Source organism: Ranitomeya variabilis, chromosome 7 (genome assembly GCF_051348905.1).
Source record: "Ranitomeya variabilis isolate aRanVar5 chromosome 7, aRanVar5.hap1, whole genome shotgun sequence".
In the NCBI taxonomy this organism is placed as follows: domain Eukaryota; kingdom Metazoa; phylum Chordata; class Amphibia; order Anura; family Dendrobatidae; genus Ranitomeya; species Ranitomeya variabilis.
Window position 1 is genome coordinate 7,624,513 of NC_135238.1, and position 14,424 is coordinate 7,638,936.

The window sequence follows — 14,424 nt, forward strand, 5'->3', positions numbered from 1 at the left end:
ATCTTCTCTTTTTGTGTTTGTCCTTATAAAACAATTTATGATGCTCCCCACCATCGGAGAATAGCTTGGATGGGACCACATATTAGATTATATATGCTTATGACAAATAAAAATGCACATTTTATTATTTCCATTTCAGAAAACAATATCAATACCAAAAAGTAAAAATCAGTGGCTGCAGCACAGAATGGTGGGTCTACAGCCCAGAGACCCCTCACTGGTTCGGTACATTATAATCTGCAGATATTGGAGCCCTGAGGCTGTAATGATGAGGAGTACCAGCAGATAACATGATGCGTTCATGTTTCCACTGCATTTTTGGCAATCGGTCACATCTTGGAAGCTCAGCTCTGGTACATAAGACTGGATCCAGGACTGGTAGGCGGTTACCAGGGTGTAGATCCCGGGACGGTTGGGTAAAGCACATCCAGAACCCCAGCTTACAACACCAGGCTGGTACCAGACACCATTGACCTTACACACGAGAGGTCCTCCGGAGTCTCCCTGAAAGACAGCAGTGGACAATGAGCCGTGCGTCAAAAGTATCGTTCTCTACATAATTTCCATTTACACATGAAATCTATATGTAATAATCATATGACGACTGGAAATCTCCAGAATTCTGTGATCTGCACAAAACAAAGTAATAAAGGGATGAAGGAAAGCATTCAGTAGATGAGTTTGTGCAAGGAAAAGGGCAATGGCGCAAATATTAATCGGTGAACGCAACACAAGAACACGGGCACAAGACTAAGCATGATGCTCGAATAGATGTATTTTGTTAAAGCAAATGGTCAAAGATTATTCCAACACTTCAACCTTGTTGGTTTTTGTCAAAAAATATATACAACATATATATATATATAAAGTATATATATATACTGTGTACAGTGAGGGAAATAAGCATGTGATCCTTTGCTGATTTTATAAGTTAGCTCACTTACAAAGACATGAACAGTCTATGATATTAAGGGTCGGTTAATTTTAACGTTGAGAGATAGAATATCAAAAACAAAATCCTGAAAATTACATTGTATAAATTCTATATTAATGTATTTGCATTTTGCAGTGAGAAATAAGTATTTGATCCCCTACCAACCATTAAGTTCTGGCTCCTACAGACCAGTCAGACTCCTAATCACCTCGTTACCTGCATTACAGAGAGCTGTTACATAGCCACCTTTATAAAAGACTCCTGTCCACAGACTCAATCAGTCAGACTCTGACCTCTACAACATGGGCAAGACCAAAGAGCTTTATAAGGATGTCAGGGACAAGATCCTAGACCTGCACAAAGCTGGAATGGGCTACAAAACCATAAGTAAGACGCTGGGTGAGAAGGAGACAACTGTTGGTGCAATAGTAAGAAAATGGAAGAAATGCAAAATGATTCAATCGACATCGATCTGGGGCACCATGAAAAATGTCACCTCGTGGGGTATCCTTGATCATGAGGAAGGTGAGAGATCAGCCTAAAACTACACTGGGGGAACTTGTTAATGATCTCAAGGCAGCTGGAACCACAGTCACCAAGAAAACCATTGGTAACACATTACGCCGTAAAGGTTTATTATCCTGCAGTGCCGCAAGCTCCCCCTGCTCAAGAAGACACATGTGCAGGCCGTCTGAAGTTTGCCAATGAACACCTGGATGATTCTGTGAGTGATTGGGAGAAGGTGCTGTGGTCAGATGAGACAAAAATTGAGATCTTTGGCATTAACTCAACTCTCGCCATGTTTGGGGGAAGAGAAATGCTGCCTATGACCCAAAGAACACCATCCCCATTGTCAAGCATGGAGGTGGAAACATGTTTTGGGGGGTGTTTCTCTGCTAAGGGCACAGGACTACTTCACCACATCAATGGGAGAATGTACTGTAAAATCCTGAGTGACAACCTCCTTCCCTCCACCAGGACTTTAAAAATGGGTCGTGGCTGCGTCTTCCAGCAAGACAATGACCCAAGGCAGCAAAGGAGTGGCTCAAAAAGAAGCACATTAAGGTCACGCCAGTATACTAATCACAGTCTGCAGAGCCAGGATTTACCAATAGTAGTTATTTTGTATATTGGAATATTAATGTAGTAGCTCGTAAAGTAGCTGTAGTTCTAGTTCTGTGCGCTACGAATAATGGAAAGGAAATTTCTTTATGTTGTGTTAATTTACTCTTAAATTACAATTACTGATGATATTTTAGCCTTATCTGATTTGCAGCATTTATTTTCACTATTTATGACCACAGTCAGATCCAATTTTTACATATTAAAGCTTCTTTATCAGAACGTGGCGGCTTCTCACCTGACAAGCGTCTTTCCCTCCTTCCGTGTACCCAGCACATATCATGGTGTTGTCCACAATGGTGTAAGAGCTGCTCCTGTCTGAATCTATGTGATACATTTCGTCACACGTCTCGTGATCTATCAGCGGCACCTTCACATTCTGCAGAGTTTCCGGATAATGTCAATTCTCTAATAAAATGATGAGAGAAGAGTCGGTAAATCACAGAGTAATGCACCAGCCTCTACCGCACCTGTGAATGTCCATAGTGGTGAGACCTGGGGAGTCGGTGGCTCCTGGTGAACGTTTTTGGATGAATTGTGCCTTTTTGTAGCACAATATAACAAGAGTTTTGTAATCAATCCATACAACTGCTGCCATTATTTATCTGCACGAATGGCTGACATGGAGAAAGTACGAGCCGTATTGCTGGATGTGCAGAAGTGATTACGAATTTGGGCTAAGAAGTTAGGACTTGCTGTAGAAGTAGAACCACAACCACAGAGCATTTTTATTTTCTTGATCCAGAAGTTACAACTTCAAAAATTCCATCATGTGCTGTTTATTCTACCTGTTATGGGGCAGAAGTGCCCCTTAATGAATCAGTGCCCATGTGCGACAGCTGCCTTTGCCCCCCTAAAGTTGTGTCCATAATGAACCTATGGGAGGCCATGTATGATGGAATCAATGTGGGGATATTTCATGGTGGGCCATGCAGGACTGAAGGTCTGAGCATCACTTACCATAATAATCTATATCCCCCCAGCCGGTGACCCAACACTCCATGCCATTGGGGAAGGTGATGGAGGCGGAGGGCAGACAGATGGGTATGATGTACTTGGTGTAGGACACCGGACTGTCGAGCTTCACCAGAGCGATGTCCCATGTGTGAGCAGCACTTGTGTAGTCCGGATGGTTGAAGACGGAGTCTATCTTCATCGAAACACTGTTGGGATTGTCCGAGGACAGACTGTATGCGCCCAGCTGCACGCCATAGTTGCTCATGGGTTGAGCTCTGAGAAGAAAGTTACCAAAAATAAAATTGATCATTCTTAATTACATCTGAACAAGTCATCCTTATGTAAGTACTTTTTCTAGATTGTAGGAATGTTTAAAGCAGGACAGAATATTTCAGGAGAGGAGGGTGCTGATGTTCTTTGAAGTCAAACTGTTGGCACCACTTGGGTTTTGGTTGGCCCATTATAGTCAGAGACAAGAATCATGGATGACGGGGATAAGAGGTGGACTTGAGAAAGTCTTCACACATTGTGCTCTATTGATTCTGGGAATGGCAGTGATACATGAATGATACATATAGAAAACTTTTGACATAAAGCCATACTAGTTTGAGCTCTAGCCACGACAGTACCGCTCTGTGCCATATCGGCATCTGTTTGCACCTCTTGGCATTTTTGAAGGCCACGTGGTTGGCCCACTTGAACTAAATCTGACCATGAGGGCTCCAAATAAAAGCTGACAGGCAAGAGCAATGAAGGACAGGGGAAGAAGGTGAAGATCAGAAAGTCTTTCCATCAACTCTGGGAAAGTCTGTGATATATGCAGTGTTAGGAGTGCTTGGAATTCACGTAGAAAACGTACTGTTCGAAGCAATGAGCAGCACTCAACACCCACTGGTTGGAGATCAAAGAGCCACCACAGAAATGACCGTCCTGATCCTGAATACTAGCCTGCCAGGGCCACTGTCCATCTGCTGCATCCGAACCCCCAACGATCCGGCTGGAGAAGGCTGGAGAGCCACACACCGGCTCTGACCTGGAGGTGGAAAAGACTGCCGAGAAACAGAAAAAGAATTCATGATACAATGCTTCTTGCATTGGAGGAACCCAATCACACAAAACCATTTAGGACTCCGGACCATGTATGTTCCCTGATCTGGTATATGAGTCCTCCATCCTGGCATATACTTGTCACAATTCCGCCACTTACGGTGTCCTGGGGATGTTGTGAATGACAGTCTTCTATGGGAAAAAGGACTGGCTGAGCTGTCTGGATTGTCAGAGACAAGTCTATAGCCCAATCTGAGGCAGAGGTGTCAATGTTATGATTGACAGCTCAGTCGTCCTATCTGGCTGGGTCTGGGATCTCCTTCAAATGTCATCTCTTCTGAGTGATAACAAGGATAAAGAGCACTCTGAAAATTGTCAGATGATTGCCAATTGTAGCTTTGCTCATGTGGAGTTTGTCTGCTCTGTACTTTGAGTTGTATTCTGACTTCCATTGCCGACTTAGGATTTACCTTTTTGACCATCTGACTTACCACTTTGTCTTGATCCTCTACCTGCCAGATACTCTGACCTTGGACTGTGACCTGACTGCGCTTTTGTCTTTTCCCTTTGTCTATTACATATCCTCTTGGTACTGACCCCGGACCTCTTGACTATCCTGCCTCGCAGTAAGTCCGTGAGTATTAGCGAGTGTCACATTGAGCAGTCACATATATGTTCCCCATCCTGGTGTATGTGTTCCTCATTCTGGGGCCATCCTGGTATCTTTCTCCCCATTCTGGAACATATATATATATATATATATATATATATATATATATATATATATATATATATATATATAATTTAAAAAAAAAAGATCTCAAGGAACGACCCGCATATAGAAAGGGCTTCCATTTGTTTTCTAAATCACCATGTGCTATCTGTGGTTTACATAGGACTGCAGGTGAACCTACTGGGGGATACTTACCTGACACATTGACCTAGTGCAATCACAGCCAGACCCTACCTTATTTAGATTTCTTCATGTGCACTATGGCACCCTTTAGTCACACACGCAGTGATATTTTTTATTATCCTTGGCCTCGGCTTCCTGGCAACTGATATTTGCAAATTAGTTTATAACAATGTCGTAAATATGAAACAATTGTTCAGTCTCGGGTATAAGAAGCTCCAGTACAGTAGCATAACAGGTCCAACAGCATTTATTCATAGACTCGAATCACTCAGTTTCCATTTTCAACCTCTGCTTACTTTTAGTGAATGGAAACTATACCCACACAGCCTCAATACATGCACATAAAGCTCTGCTACACCATCACAAACACAGCTCTGGTTCATTCACATACACAGATTTAAGTTATAATGATGCACAAGTTTGATACCTACACACTCAACTCAGCTACATCAGCACACATAGTAAAGCCACATCATCACGCACATATCAGCTACATCAACACACAGCTCAGCTACATCAACACACAGCTCAGCTACATCAGCAAACAAAGCTCAGCTACATCATCACACACAACTCCACCATATGAACACACAGCTCAGCTACATCATCACACACAACTCCACCATATGAACACACAGCTCAGCTACATCATCACACAAAACTCCACCATATGAACACACAGCTCGGCTACATCATCACACACAACTCCACCATATAAACACACAGCTCAGCTACAACAGCACACACAGCTCAGCTACATCATCACACAGAACTCCACCATATAAACACACAGCTCAGCTACATCAGCAAACACAGCTCAGCTACATCAGCACACACAACTCCACCATATGAACACACAGCTCAGCTACATCATCACACACAATAAAAATTAACACAGTCCAAAAAGGAATAATAGGCAAAAAACGTCTATTATAAATGTCTCCAAACACAACCTCAATGTAAGTATAGAGGCATGACGATAAATTGCAACAAATATTATATGATAAAAAATTGAATTTATATTACGAACATGAAATAAAATAAACATAAAATACAATGAATTCAAGCTAAGGAGCATACGAGTAGTGCGGGAAATTGTGCCGCCTATAGTGAAAGAAAAAAAACCCCAAGCAAAGTAAATTTGGCATAGAGTCAATTCTAATTCATGATTTACACATAAAGTGCATAGTGCATAGTGTAATAATTTACCATGAATTGTACATGGGTTTTAAATCAATGTTAGTGAACGTGGTAAATGCCAATGGAGGGCTATTGTGCATCTCATAATGTAATAAGCCGTACAATACCTGTAAAGTGCTGAGTGCAAAGAGTCCCTGCTACCTCGCGCTCTCACCCCGGAGTGTCTGTCAGCCATATCCTCCTTCACCTCTTGCTTCCTAAAACTCAATGTACACAAAATCTAACTCATCATCTTTCCCCATCTCGCATATCCCCCCTACCTGATCTATTACGATAAACGGCATCACGCTCTCTCCTGCACCTTAAATCCGCTGCCTCGTGGTAACTCTCGACTCTGCCCTGTCCTTCAAGCCGCACGTCCAAACTCTTGCCACCTTCTGTCGCCTCCAATTCAAAAATATTGCCAGAATCCGTTCCTTCCTCAGCTCACAATCTACTAAAACTCATGTGCATGCCCTCATCATCTCTCGCCTAGATTACTGCAACATCCTCCTCTGTGGCCTCCCCGCTGTTATGATCTGGTGACCTTGGAGCCGCATGAGACTTTCTCTGGAGTAGGTGGTACCTGTACTGACCGCAAACCCTAAACTGACACCGCAACTAGAAGTAGCCGTGGGGTGTGCCTAACAAATCTTAGACACCTCGACACAGCCGGAGGACTAAATACCCCTAAAGATGGAAATGGGAATTCTATCTTGCCTCAGAGCAGAACCCCAAAGGATAGGCAGCCCCCCACAAATATTGACTGTGAATATAAGAGTAAAGACACACACAGGCAGAAAACAGGATTTAGCAAAAGAGGCACTTCTAGCTAAATAGAAAAGGATAGGACGGAGTACTAAGCGGTCAGTATTAAAATCCTAAAAATATCCACAGCAGATAATACCAAAAAAAAACACATCTAACTAAAGACATGGAATGTATATCTGCATCTCCTGAGAATCCAACATGACTGAAAAATCTAAACACAGTCTGAGCTGGACAAATAAACACAATGAATTGCACTGAATAAATAAGCACACAGCATGTGTGCTGCAGAGACAAAAACAGAAACTTATCTTAGCTGAATTGACAGCAGAGCAGGAGGAACCAGACAGAGATGTAACACCTCCAAGAACAATGGACAACTGGCAAGGGCTAATGGATCCTGCACACATAAATAGCCAAGTCAGAGCTGCAATCAGCAGAAACACCTGCCCAGGATTGCAACCCAGAGGCAACTGCACTACCACCAACAACCACCGGAGCAGAACCCAAGAGCAGAATTCACAACACCCTGCTAACTCCTACACCACTCCAGTCTGTCCTCAACTCTGCTTTCCGGCTAATCCACCTCTTCCTCGCTACTCCCCTGCTTCACCCCTCTGCAAATCCCTCCACTGGCTCCCAATTCCCCAACGAATCCAGTTCAGACTACTAACATTGATCTACAAAGCCATCCACAACCTGTCCCCTCCCTATATCTCTGAAGTAATCTCCCAATATCTTCCCTTATGTAATCTTCGATCCTCCCAAGACCTCCTACTCTCCAGCACACTTATTCGTTCCTCATACAACCGCCTCCAAGATTTCTCCCGAATATCCCCCATCCTCTGGAATTCCATGCCTCAACATGTCCGATTATCTACCACCCTCGGATCCTTCAGACGGAACCTGAAAACTCATCTCTTCAGGAAAGCCTACAGCCTGCAATAACCATTCTGCTTTGTCACCAAATGACAGAGAAACTGTGTCACCAACTGCCGGAGCTGCCGCCTCACCACCGCCAGAGCCGCCGCCTCACCACCGCCCGAGCTGCCACCTCACCACCGCCCGAGCTGCCGCCTCACCATCACCACCGCCCGAGCTGCCGCCTCACCACCGCCCGAGCTGCCGCCTCACCACCGCCTGAGCTGCCGCCTCACCACCGCCCGAGCTGCCGCCTCACCACCACCAGAGCTGCCGCTCACCCAACCTCCTGTCTCTTCCCCATTATCCAGTAGAATGTAAGTCCGCAAGGACAGGGTCCTCTCCCCTCAGCACCAGTCGGTCATTGTAAATTTGTTTACTGGTAAATGATATCTATAACCCTGTACGTAACCCCTTTTCTCATGTATAGCACCATGGAATTAATGGTGCTATATAAATAAATAATAATAAACAATAATAATCCAATCACCTACAAGACTTCTCCCGAGTAGAATTCTGTCCGCAATACATCCAATTACCCCCTATATTCACCATGGAATTAATGGTGCTCTATAAATAAATAATAATAATCCCCTGCATGATGTTCCACCTGGCCCTCACTCCTGCCCTCATGGCCGATCTACACTCAGCAGGAAGCTGCAGCACTTGGCACCTGTATGTCATCATCATCTGAGATGTGCTGCGGCGGTCCACAGACTGATTGCACTAACCCTCTCACATACTCATCCTCCAACAGAACAAATGTTTGGGCATCAGTGCACTCAGTCATTTCCACTTGTGGGGCAGGTCCAACTGGATGGCCCACAGTTTTCAACCCAGAAAAGTGCAGAGTATTACACGACCTTTATACAGAGATGTAGTGGCCAGTAGATTATTACACTGCCTGCTTTCAGAGTACCGAAAAAAAATCAATAATAAAACCTAAAACACAAAGACAGTGTTGGCTACCTTCTCATCTGCATCTTCCACCTACACTGCCATTTTCTCCTCAGCCTCTTGCTCCACTTAAACCTCAGCCTCCTGGTTCAAGATTATAATGTTTCCTTTTTTTATTGTATGTTATTTTAAGAAATTTTCCTATCCACATTTGTTTGTAGGTGTCACGGCTTTACCCTGACAGAGAGGAGCCAGAAGACTGCAATGTCTGATTTCATATACTCATGCACGGATTGGAAGCACCTCACCGTCACATAAAACAGAGCAGGTTTCTGTTAGCAGTGCAGGGGTTAATCTCTTTAGCATGAGTGCTGCTGGAGCCTTCCAGCTTTGATGCTCTCAGCTGTTTAGTGTTGGTCACTCCCCTCTCCTATATATACTCATCTCTGGCAATCAGGATTGCCATTGTTAAGTTAATCTGGCCCTTGAAGATTTTGTTGTTTGAGGAGGTGTTTGGAGCGGCGCTCTAAAGACTGTTGGTTGGTGATTTGTCTGTATGCTAAGCCTCATTCTTTCCCTTCCTTTATTCCCGATGTTCCTCACTGTTGTTTGTAAGTGCCTATTTGTGGGATTGGCGTTTTCCTTTATCCTTGTACATATTCCCTTGTAAGTCTAGGTTGTGTATTCTTATATGCTACTACCCATTTACCTTGGTGGGGGAGGGGACAGTTTAAGGCTGACATAGGAGCTCAGCAAGGTATGTGGCCCCGGCATCTTCACCATTAGAAGTAATCCAGAGAGTAGGAATAGCTAAGATGCCCCTAGCTGTAGGGACAGAAAAGGAGCCCCTAGCCCCTGCGATATCAGACAGCAGAGCGGTGACATTAGGGCAATTGTCCTGCTCTTGCTCCAATTTACAGTAGCTTCCTTTTGTGGCCTCCTAAGCCTGACTATGACCATTTTACAGCCATTTAAAAGCTCCAAAGTTTGGGTTCCCATTGATTCCTACTATGTTTGGGTCTGGGATGAAGTTTGGGGTCAAGTTCTGACCGAAACCAATATAATCATTCCATTTAGTTCAACAATTAATGCATTGTTTTACCGCACACTTCTTCCGTTTTGGGAATTCACTAAATATTTAATTCTAAGCATATATAGGCAAAATCTACAATTCCCATGAGGGGAGGATACTGTAGTCTTGGTAGTAAAGCCTCTTTTCATTCTGGATTTGATAATAACACCAAATAGTAGCATAGCTGTCATAGGTACCAATGCACCTTACCCTTCCCTTTGTCATCTCATTTTGGCCATTCCCTAATAATGTATGTCCAGGAATCGCCCCACCTCGGCAAACTCCATTCCCAGGGGTTTCTTAGTTTGGTCTTGGTTTTGGAAACCTTGATAAATAGGGTCGAATTCCAGTTGAAAGCTAATATCCTTGGCACAGTTTCTGTGAGGACTCGTGTGAGTGATCTGCTATACCCTTCATGAGATGTTCTGGATGATAGCTTAGCATTGAAGAATAGTGAAGAAATTGAAGTGAGTTTCCTATAGACTTCAACTTGGACATGACAACAGGACAAACACGTAATTTCATATCCAAACTATATATTTCTTCTCATTAGTTGTATATACATTTCATGCTCATAAAATGGAAATTATCTCAAGGAAACAATGTTTCTACACCTCAAAAACATTAAAACATCATCAATAAACCTCTCACACAAATGAAAATATGACCTCAGAAAAAAATAAGCCCTTTCTGAAAATGTGTTTGTCCTCCCAGCACTGAAAAAAGTAAATTTGACCAATTTGGTGCACAAACCGTGCCCATGGCAGTTCCTCTTATGGGGTGGTAGAAATTATCATCAAAAATGAAATAAATGTGTGAAAAAAATCGCAAGCAGTGAAAATGCAAAATCATTATCTGACCTGCAGTCCTATGTAACACCACAGATAACACAGTGATAACTCTCTGAGTACAGATAATGTAGTAGATGTCACCTGCAGTCCTATGTAACACCACAGATAACACAGTGATAACTCTCTGAGTACAGATAATGTAGTAGATGTCACCTGCAGTCCTATGTAACACCACAGATAACATAACACAGTGATAACTGAGTACAGATAATGTAGTAGATGTCACCTGCAGTCCTATGTAACACCACAGATAACACAGGGATATCTCTCTGAGTACAGATAATGTAGATGTCACCTGCAGTCCTATGTAACACCACAGATAACATAGTGATAACTCTCTGAGTACAGATAATGTAGTAGATGTCACCTGCAGTCCCATGTAACACCACAGATAACACAGTGATAACTCTCTGAGTACAGATAATGTAGTAGATGTCACCTGCAGTCCTATGTAACACCACAGATAACACAGTGATAACTCTCTGAGTACAGATAATGTAGTAGATGTCACCTGCAGTCCTATGTAACACCCTTGGTGCTATAGCTGGTGATGTTCAGTGTTCCTTACCCCCATGTAGGACTACCAGCATATAGAGCAAGCTCTTCTCCATTTCTTCCTTTCTTAGTGACCTCATTTATATCCGGATGAGGTGGGAACGTTGTTGCACTTTTGTCTACATAGAAATGTTTTTATATCGGCCTCATTTTACGAGTTTTTACTCCTTTTTTCTGCAGGTAAATTGATGCCTTTGGATACAATAAATGTGAGTGAACATGAAGCAATGTCCACATTTCCACACATGACCTATCCCTACCCCTGATTTTCCCACCTGTGACTTGTCCTCAGTGATGGCTGGATTTCATTTTGGGTAGAAGCGTTTTTAAGGGAGTTAAAAGGAAACCTGTCGGCTGGTTTGTTCATGTGGAGGTCGTTACATGGCTGTATAGGTGCTTATAACATTAATAGCTATCTCATTGTTGTTGAGATGTGTCTACTGTGACTGTGAAAAGGAAGGAACAGGAGCTGCAGCATCAGGATGACTGTGAATAGAGAGATTCTGGACCTGCAGAGTCAGTGTAACTGTGAAAATGGAGATTCAGGACCTGCAGAGTCAGTGTGACTGCAAATAGGTAAGTGCAGGAACTGTAAAGTCAGAGTGACTGTGAAAATGAAGGTGCAGGATATGCAGAGTCAATATAACTGTGAATAGGTAGGAGCAGCAACTGCATTGTCAGTGTGACTGTGAATAGGGAGGTGCAGGAGTTTCAGAGTCAGTGTGACTGTGAGTAGGGTGGTGCAGGATCTGCAGAGTCAGTGTGACTGTGAGTAGGGAGGTGCAGGAGCTGCAGAGTCAGTGTGACTGTAAATATGGAGGTGCAGATGCTGCTGAGTCAGTGTGACTGAATACAGAGCTTCAGGAGCTGCAGAGTCGGTGTGACTGTGAATAGAGAGGTTCAAGAGCTGCAGAGTCAGTGTGACTGTAAATATGGAGGTGCAGGAGCTGCAGAGGCAGTAAGACTGAATAATAAGGTGCAGGAGCTGCAGAGTCAGTGTGACTGTAAATATGGAGGTGCAGACGCTGATGAGTCAGTGTGACTGAATACAGAGCTTCAGGAGCTGCAGAGTCGGTGTGACTGTGAATAGAGAGGTTCAAGAGCTGCAGAGTCAATATAACTGTGGGCAGAGAGGTGCAGGAGCTGTAGAGTCAGTGTGACTGTGAAGAAGAAGGTGCAGGACCTGGAGAGTCAGTGTGACTGAACAGATTGGTCTGTGATGACCTGCAGTAACAGCAGTATTTTATTCCTCACCCACTACAAACAAGGAGGACGGTCCTAATTTTGCTACTAAATCCAAATCCTGAAATTAAGGCTTGTGTGTTACAGACAGTGCGCTTCCTGAATTTTGAAACTGGTAAACTATAATTTATCTGTTCAATATTTTTGTAAAGACAAAATAAAAATATCCATTATCCTGAAAAGTAAACACAACGTTCTACCTCACAAAGTGTCATGCTGCAATAAATATATATATTTTCACACTTCTCTGTTGTAGTAGACCAATAATGGACCCATACGCTCCCCCGAATACAGGTGTTGGTCCCATTACCATCCATTGTCCCACAGCCGATAGCTTGAGGTCACTTGGATATTACTAAAGGTACCTTCACACGAAGCGACGCTGCAGCGATAGCGACAACGATGCCGATCGCTGCAGCGTCGCTGTTTGATCGCTGGAGGGCTGTCACACAGACCGCTCTCCAGCGACCAACGATGCCGAGGTCCCCGGGTAACCAGGGTAAACATCGGGTTGCTAAGCGCAGGGCCGCGCTTAGTAACCCGATGTTTACCCTGGTTACCAGCGTAAAAGTAAAAAAAACAAACAGTACATACTCACCTGCGCGTCCCCCAGCGTCTGCTTCCTGACACTGACTGAGCTCCGGCCCTAACAGCACAGCGGTGACGTCACTGCTGTGCTTTCACTTTCACTTTAGGGCCGGCGCTCAGTAAGTGTCAGGAAGCAGACGCTGGGGGATGCGCAGGTGAGTATGTACTGTTTGTTTTTTTTACTTTTACGCTGGTAACCAGGGTAAACATCGGGTTACTAAGCGCGGCCCTGCGCTTGGTAACCCGATGTTTACCCTGGTTACCAGTGTAAAATATCGCTGGTATCGTTGCTTTTGCTTTCAAACACAACGATACACAGCGATTGGACGACCAAATAAAGTTCTGGACTTTATTCAGCGACCAGCGACATCACAGCAAGATCCTGATCGCTGCTGCGTGTCAAACTAAACGATATCGCTAGCGAGGACGCTGCAACGTCACGGATCGCTAGCGATGTCGTTTCGTGTGAAGGTACCTTAAGGCTGCTTTTGCATTAAAGAGATCAATATGAGTTCAATTCAGTCCGAGGAGACCTCCGAGCAATACACGTGTATTTTCCAGGCAATTTTCACAGAGAATTTAGTCAACATTATTTTTTTTTTTTAAATTCTGTGAAGTCGGTAAATTCTAATTTCAAAAACTCCGTCCATCCCTCTCCCTAGCAGTATGTCGTAGGATGAACCAGAGGAAATCCAACACTTGGAGAATCACCAGTGCAAACCACTGAGAATTTCAGAATATTTTCTTTTTGCATATTTCCTAGAGAAGCATGGCGTCTTTAAGTCTCCTCATCTCGGCATGCGTAACATGTCACTCTCCGCTAGGATCAACGATAAAATGTTTTCTCATAATTTAACTTTTATTCTGATTCATAGAAGGAGTTTGATTGATTTCGGACTTGCTCCTAGGACTACACCAATAATGAATCCTGCCGTTCTGAGAATACAGGTCCTATGTAGAGTTATGGGTCTTCTTGTATAAATATTACGATTCCTGTGCCGTCTGATTCTGTAGTCATGTCTTACTCCTTCTCGTCAACCTACATGCAGTAAAACTGGTTCCGATGTGGCATTTTCACACTTCCGTCTCACCATCTCAGGAGATCCCATGGTTTTATAATCAAGGCATGAAATTCCTTCAAAGTGAACCGTGGAGAAAGCGAGTAGATCATTGTATGTAAGGAGGCTGACACGCCGGTGGTTGATCATGTCCACTGACGTCGTGTCCACAGTGATATGGCTTTGCTCTCTGTGTTGCTTTCTCCGTTCCTCTCTGTCCATCCCATTTATACACATACACAGATCGTACGTCTATTACATGCATAAGAACGTGCCATACAGAATTCTATACACATACGTGCCATATATAACTCATT

General features: G+C 43.6%; 1 pseudogene across 1 annotated transcript in view; it reads right to left on the reverse strand.

Annotated features, from left to right (window-relative positions):
* The window catches only part of LOC143785251 (transmembrane protease serine 9-like), a 64,079-nt pseudogene extending 59,929 nt beyond the window's left edge, over positions 1-4,150 (reverse strand). Inside the window, exons 1-4 of the transcript XR_013217960.1 lie at positions 3,873-4,150; positions 3,017-3,288; positions 2,295-2,464; positions 180-504 (exon numbers count right to left, since the gene is read on the reverse strand). The product of XR_013217960.1 is annotated as a transmembrane protease serine 9-like (transcript). The remainder of the gene's footprint in view (positions 1-179; positions 505-2,294; positions 2,465-3,016; positions 3,289-3,872) is intronic.
* Between the last annotated feature and the right edge of the window lie 10,274 nt (positions 4,151-14,424).